The 7,941-nt window shown below is 39.5% G+C and overlaps 1 long non-coding RNA gene across 1 annotated transcript; it reads left to right on the top strand.

The window, feature by feature from the left end:
- The first annotated feature begins 2,292 nt into the window (after positions 1–2,292).
- Positions 2,293–7,677, top strand: LOC130274250 (uncharacterized). Its single transcript, XR_008844299.1, has 3 exons — positions 2,293–2,400; positions 5,454–5,487; positions 7,662–7,677. It is a non-coding gene; the product is annotated as an uncharacterized LOC130274250 (long non-coding RNA).
- Positions 7,678–7,941: the final 264 nt, after the last annotated feature.

The following is a 7,941-nucleotide window of genomic DNA, read 5'->3' as shown; positions in this document are numbered from 1 at the left end:
GAGCTCACATGTGGGCGCGTCCCGTAATGCAAGTCCCAGCCCCGTCGGAAGCAGCAGATAAGGGGACCATGCGCTCACGGCCAGCGTGTGCGGCCAGAGCGCATAACGTAACAGCCACCTCCAGGCTCTGTCATTGTGCCGCTTTGCGGCAGTGATTCTAAAAGCGATGCCTGTAATCTGCATGTCATTCTGAATAACAGTATTATTTCTCTACACCAGCACACTCTATATGCATGTTAGAACACAGCAAAGTATTCTACACCCCTATTGAGGCTCTCTGTAGGCCAGAAATAGACGTTTTTAATATAGATTTGGCGCAAATAAATTCTGATTGAACCAAATTTTTTTTGAACAATTCGGCTCATCTCTACCTTAGTCTGATTGATAAATCTGATGCATTTTTGCACTGTCTAGTTTAAGCTTAGACTAATTAATAATGCATCAAAATTTTGGTGCACAATATTGCAGGTCATGTTCCCTTTCCCACATGCCCCCCTTCTCCATAATCAATTCCCTTGTGAGATGAGGTGAAGTTTAATTCTTTTTGGCACACTATGCATACTATGGTCATGTTTTGTGGTGTCCCAGCACAAGTGGCTGTCATGTGGTTGTGGACTAACTCGGGCAGCCTGGCAGCACAGAGTGTTGGGCCCACAGAAGTTCTTTTATATATTAATTATGTATATATTGAAAAATGATAATATATTTTCTTTAAATAAATTTTGTTATTGTTCCATGTATGTGCATTAATATACTACTGTGCCTTTAAAATTGTGAGCAGCAAACCCCATGTGATCATGTGAGCCAATGAGATCCCCAAAAGTCCCCTCTGGATAGTGAGGTACAGGGGAGGAGTTTATTAGTCTAGTGTTGGACATTGTTCAGTCTAATACCATCCAGGCTCTTGAGCAACAGCTAAGCTCAGGTGTGCTGAGTCGTGTGTGTTCTAAGCTGAGGCCTACTTCAGTTTACTACTGGTCATCCTACAAGTGTCACTCACGGGAGAACTGCATGTCCCTGCAGAATTGTCTACAGTGCCTTGAAAGGACCCTAACTACCAGAACCTCAAATTCTACAATTCCGTCCGGTTAAAAGCACCACAAGTCTCAGAATGGAAACAAGGCTCACAAGGGGTACGCTACACTCTCACACTAAGGCCAGCTGTTTGTGTTTTACCAACTTCACAAGCTCAGTAAAGGCAGTTAACCGTAACCTTGGTGAGTTTATTGACTCATTGTGTCTGGCCCAAGAAGACTGCCTCCCACCTTAGGACCATGGATTGGATAAACGGTGTCCTGGTGTCACGAAGTGAACAAGGCATGTTCTGCTAACACCCAGTGGCCGCCACAGTTTACATAACAGAATTTCGTAATGGAATCCAACATCTGACACGGAAACTCTAATTCTGACCTCTTCAGAAATAATAGATTTTATTTTTTATGGGGAAATGCTTGTCATCTATGGAGTCGGCTAATTTCTGAGCAGTCTGTTGTTTGCAAAATGCACAGCTGAAATTTTCCGGCCAGATATTCCGCTGAAAATACACCATGTGTACATGGCCTTAATAGGAGTCCATTGCTGTGCCTTTATATCACTACATATAAATTAACCAAAATGAGTTATGTTGGCAGTTATGGTTTCCTGAGTGAATAAATATACAGTGATCCCTCAACAATGGCCTCAGGTTACAATATTTTCAGCATACAATGGTCTTTTCTTAAAACCAAACTCAACATACAATGCTACAGACAGTCCAGATCTGTGAAATGTGTCAATGGCCGGAAGATCTGACCAATCAGAATGGACATTTCACTGGTAAAACCCCTGTATTATTGAAGTGCATGCACTGACTGGCTGTCTGGTAGTGCCTCCCTACAATACTGTAAGGTACTACATAATCTGTACTACTCTTTACCTGTGCCAGGGTTAGCTACTCTTTTGGACACCAGGTGAGGACGGCTCCATGTTACTTTTTTATAGGACACTGTGTGTACTGTACAAGACCCTGAAGAAGCTCCTGTCCTCTACAAATACAGTGATTTACAGCTCTCAGCAAATCTTTCTTACTTAAGGACTTACTTTATCTGTATCTACTTATTGTTCTTCAATACTTTTTCTTATTTTTGGATGACATTAGATTATATAGATTTTATAGTCTTAACATACAATGGTTATCCTGGAACAAATTAATACTGTAACTTGAGGGATCACTGTATTATATATTCTTTTATTGTATGACATCATGCTTTTAGAGAGGAATGTATTATTTTACCCTGGTTTGTCTATATCTTGAGTTTATAGTACAGTATTGGAAACAAGAGAAAGTGCAGAAGAAGGCAGTACAATGCATAAGAGTGAAATGAGGAACGGCTGTTGATGTATATTTTTTCTAAAAAGCAGGTAATAAAATAGCTTTATCTACATATAATAATCGCTGCTATAAAAACTTCTACTCTGTGAGAATATATTATATTATCCTATCTACAAAAATTCCAAGGGTACTTTGTAGACTTAAAAGATAATTCATATTATTCATAGAAACATAGAATGTATCGGCAGATAAGAACCATTTGGCCCATCTAGTCTGCCCAATCCAGTTTACTGCTAACGCTATAAAGTTATGGAAGCCGCTTTTATAAGGATAGTTAATGGGGGAGAGTGTGAATAGACTGAAGAATGTAGTGGACACTCTTTTTCAAGACTATGATATACAGGGCTAGGAATCCTTGGTGATACTTCTTGGTCACAGCTGTTTTTTGTTTAATAAAGTGTTATATTGAAGTCTATAGAAAATCATCCATTAGTAGGGGTGTGAATCGCCAAGAATTTGGCGATTCGATTCGAATCGCGATACCAGTGTGGCGATTCGATATATCCCGATATATCGCGATACCGTCTAGGTGACGATACATCGCGATATATCCCGATTCTGTTTAAAAAACAATGTCTTTTACGCTTTTATTAAAACTTTATTTATTTATTTATTTATTTTTGGACACTTTATTAGTCTTTTAGGAATCATTAGATTCCTCAGACAGATGAATAGAGTTCTATTGAACTCCATTTATCTGCGATCCATTGATAGAGCCTGGTCCAGCCAGGCTCTATCAATGACAGAGCCACGGAGAGCATACACATCTCCCTTTAGACGCCGCTGTCAGCTTTGACAGCGGCGATCTAAAGGGTTAATAGCCAGCCGCGGCGATCACCGCATGCTGGCTATTAGCGCTGGCCCCCGGCTACTAAGAACAGCCGGGGGCTGCAGAGTATGGAGTGGGCAGGAGTCCGGAGCCCGCTCCATACACACTGCAGAGCACCGCATGCTGGATATTAGCGGCGGTGATGCATCAGCAGCCCCCGGCACTGAAATCAGCCGGGGGCCACAGAGTATGGAGCGGGCACGAGTCGGAGCCCGATCCATACATCCAGAGCGCCGCCGCCGTGTCAGATCCGGCTGACAAAATGTGGAACTTGTATCTCCTGATGCCCGGGACATGCTTTCTGTGCATCAAGAGATACAAATTCCACATCACTAAAAGAATCAATTCAAAAATATTTTGAATCGATTCAGTATCGGCAAGTGAAAAATCGCGATAATCGCGGGAATCGATTTTTTCTTACATCCCTATCCATTAGTACATGTTTTAAAAAAGTAGCCATAATTCCATCAGTTGTTCAATTTAACAGCATGGTCTTCTGTCCAGTGCCCCACCACTGTGAACCACCACTTCATGCACAGAATGGTGGTCGACACACCCCATCCATGTATCTCTACAGGAGAGCCAGAGATACACAAGCCCTGTACTCAAGAGCAGAATCTAATTACTAGACAATAGATGCAGGAGAAAACTCCAACTCCATCTCCTAGCCTGGGAAGAAGTAGGTCTAGTTTTCTCTAGACCAGAGTCAGGAGAGCAGATGTTGCTCTGCAGCTCCTGTCACACCACATGAAGAGACTGCAGTAGTGAGTAGTGAACCTGAGATCAAGGTAAAGTCAGGATTACCTCCACTAGTTCTGTCTACAAATCCAAATTTCCCATAAGGGATCTCCCTAGGATACTATATAAATTCTCAATTTCCCATTCAGGCTTTCACCCTCACGGGACTAATTTCCCAAACTAGGGAACTCTATAATCATTAAAACTTCTCTTTATTGTTCTACTTTTAAAAAAAATATATTATTAATCAAACTTGTGAGAAACCAAAAATATGATGTGCATTAAAAACACAAACACTGGATCAGTAGAGGGTTAGGTATAACACCCATTCCCATTTACATTAAGGTTGGATGTATAGCTCCCAGCCGGGAGGCCACAATGCTCTACTCAGGATGTTTATTATTACATCCAACCTAATTATTTTTCTGATCCAAATGTTGCTGTTTGAAACATCACACACTGCCCCCCCCCCCCCCCCCACACACACACACACACGTTTCGCCTTCCGTTACCGGCTTTATCAAGGGTCGAGGTGCTAATGGCACTATTGTTTGGATTACGGAGTTTAAATATCCATTATTTGTAGGCGGGAGGAATTCTCGTTTCCCCCTTCCACCAATCAACTTGTACCTCCTCATCATAAGGGTTTAAGCTTTCGGGATAACATCCTTGAATGGCTAATTAGTTATATTATGCTATCCTGTAGTCAATAGATAACTTACCTATCTGTCTGAGTAACTTCCGAACCTGCGCATGGAATCCTTCCACTGCCCAGACACTTCCGAGTTCAGTGCGTTCACGTGGGCCATCAGCTGACCGTAAACGTCATCACATGACGTCTTTGTTTACCTCAGTCACATGATTAACCCACGTAATGCCCCGATCTAATGGTTCCCTTACGTAATTCACTCAGGCTGTTCTTACAGCCAAGTCATGTGACTTCTCCTTTATACACATTGTATTGTTTTTAAAGATACTGAAGGTTGGTAATTATTGTATTAAATTATTATTTAGGGATATTTAAGATTTGTTACGTTAAGGTATTATTTGGGGATACTTAAGATTTTATTATTGCTATTATTAATACCCACTCATCAATTAGTTCTTAGCCCATTCTTATCATACTTTTATATTCCTAATTTTCCATATTCTTAAGGATATACTGTATATGTATACTGTTTCCCCATTATTTAATTCCTTCACGTTTATTCAAACAAGCCAATACTCAGTCTATCTGTGGTCTGATTTATATCCCTTATTATTATTTCATGATTATTCTACATCAATTTTTCAAATAATTTTTCCAATAATTTTCAAATTGTTCTTATTTATTTCATACAATATGTGTATAGTGCATACAATATATGTATATTACATCTTATGGGAATCAGGTATCCAATATTTTTATTTTTCATGTATTTTTCTTTGTTTATTTATCATTATCCATTATATTGGTTACTCTTAGTTGGTTTTAGTTCTATTTCCCATTAATCAAATTCACTATGTTTCCCATAGGTTCAACTATCTGGGATATACATCCCCTTACCTGGTAAGTATGATTGTGCTGTAGATCCAATTAAAGTAGTAACTTTCTTATTCATGTCGTATTCCTTCTTCCAGAGAGTTGTAATTTGTCCTTGAATCTAGACAAATATCATATTTTATCAATAATCATCTCACTATCTTTTTTTGTCAGATATTATTTTTATTGCTGAAAATGAAAAGCCTTCATTCACACCATTTGGGGATCTACATTGTAATCTGTAGATCCATTTGGCTTCCTCTTTTTGTAGGAGGTTATCTGTATCTCCTCTTTTGGGGGCCTGTTTTTATTTGGCTTATCCCCGAGAACTTCAATGCTTCAATTTTTCCTCCATGTTTTGACCTCACATGTCTTGACAGGGGTGTATCTGTACCTGTTCTGATAGTACTCAGGTGTTTCCCCACTCTTCTCCTAAATTCTTGTGTGGTTTTTCCCCACATAGATTATTTGACATTCACATTTAGCTCCATAAACCACATTTCGGCTCCCACAGTTGATAAAGTCCCTAATTATATAGTTCCTTCCATCAATAGGGTTACTAAAGGATTTTATTTTTAGTATGTGCTTGCAAATGATGCAATAACCACAGGGGTATGACCCTTCCGGTGGGTTGGGTAGCCAACATGGTCTCACCTCTTCTCTTGTTTCCTTCTAATGACTGTGGACCAATAAATCCTTGAGGTTAGGTTAGGTCCTCTCTTATAGGTTATCACTATCACCCCCTTAGAGCTTTATCCGCTTGATTAGAGTAAGCATCATACATCCCAAAACTTAGTTTGTGGCATCTCTGGTTTCTCATTTAGGAGTTTGGTCCTAGATTTTTGATTAGCTTTGTTGTAGGCCTGTCTCAAACTTTTTCGGGTAACCCTGAGTTTGAAATCTGGACATTAGTTTATTACTCTCAGCCCTAAACTTCTCATCTTGAGAGCAATTTCTTTTGGCCCGCAAATACAGGCCAATTGATATACTCCTACGGAGAGCTCCTGGATGCCAACAGCTCCAATGCAGTAAACTATTGGTTGCAGTGGGCTTCATAAACATAGTTGTTTGTATTCGATTTTCTCTGTCAATGGATATAGTCAGATCCAGAAAATTAATTGTCCTTCCACCAATCTCATGGGTAAATTTCATACCAATGGTATTTTTATTAAGTTTTTCTACAAATTCCAAGAAAAGTGACAGTGTACCCTCCCAAAAAATTAAAACATCGTCCAAATATCTGCGCCAAAATGATATGTGCTCTGTGAATGTGCCTAAATCATCACCACCAAAAACAAAATTGTGCTCCCACCACCCTAAAAAAATATTAGCAAACCTGGGTGCACATGTGGTCCTCATAGCGTTACCTTTTATCTGTCGATAGAAGGTACCTAGGAACAAAAAGTAATTGTGCTTTAGTAAGAATTCATGTAATTGTGTGACAAATAAATTGTGATCATGAAATAACCTACAAGTTGTAGCTTGAATCCCCAAATCGTGTTTAATATTACTATAGAGGCCCTTCACATCTAAACTAATTAGTAAAGTGTTTTCTGTGACTGAAAGATCCATGATTTTCTGAACTGTGTCTTTTGTGTCCCTAAGGTGTGAAGGGTGCCAAGATATTGTCGACGTATTTACTGATATTTTGTGTTATATTATTGTTGCCAGATACTGTACTATAGGCCTTTCTCTTATTGGTGCGTACTTTTTATGTGTCTTGGGAAGCGCATTGAAAGTTAATATCCTGGGATGTGTGATAAATAGGAATTTAAATTCCTCCTCTGTTATGAGATTTCATTCCCTGGCTCTTTCTAAAATCCCTTTCAAGTCTTTCAGGAAGCTCTCCGAAAGGTCCCCTCTCAAGATTTCATAGGTTTCTTCGTCTCTCAAAATGTCCATTACCATATTGATGTAATCAGATCCATCTAGGAGGACAATATTCCCCACCACCCTTATCCGAGGGTTTTATTATCAACTCCTCTTTCGTCGTTAGTTATTCTAGGGCCTTCTTTTCTTCCCTTGTCAGGTTCGAGCCTACTCTACTCTGACAAGGTTTTATCTTTGTCAGCTGTGACCATATCCACAAATGTTTCTATATTAGAGTATTGGGAAAAGGAGGGACTTATAGTTGATTGTGGTTTGAAATTAGTAAATGGTACCCTCAAATTTACCTCTTCTCCCTCATTCTCTAATTCTAGATCTATTAGGGCTTCCAGGGCCACACTCACCCTATACCTCAGGTCTGTATAATCTTTATTTCTTTCTGCATGCCACTTATGTAAAGCCAATTTTCTGGCAAATAGATTTATGTCCTTCACCCACTCAAAGTGATCAAACCTTGGAGTGGGAGTGAAGGACAAACCATTAAGTAATAGGGATTTCTGTGCATCCGTCAGTACATAAGATGATAAATTAAATATCTTCATTGTGTCCTCTTGATAATTAGTCTGTTTTTCCCTTTCACAGATTTGTTCCCTC

Source organism: Hyla sarda, chromosome 5 (genome assembly GCF_029499605.1).
Source record: "Hyla sarda isolate aHylSar1 chromosome 5, aHylSar1.hap1, whole genome shotgun sequence".
NCBI classification, from domain to species: domain Eukaryota; kingdom Metazoa; phylum Chordata; class Amphibia; order Anura; family Hylidae; genus Hyla; species Hyla sarda.
This window is presented reverse-complemented; position numbering and strand designations above follow the sequence as displayed.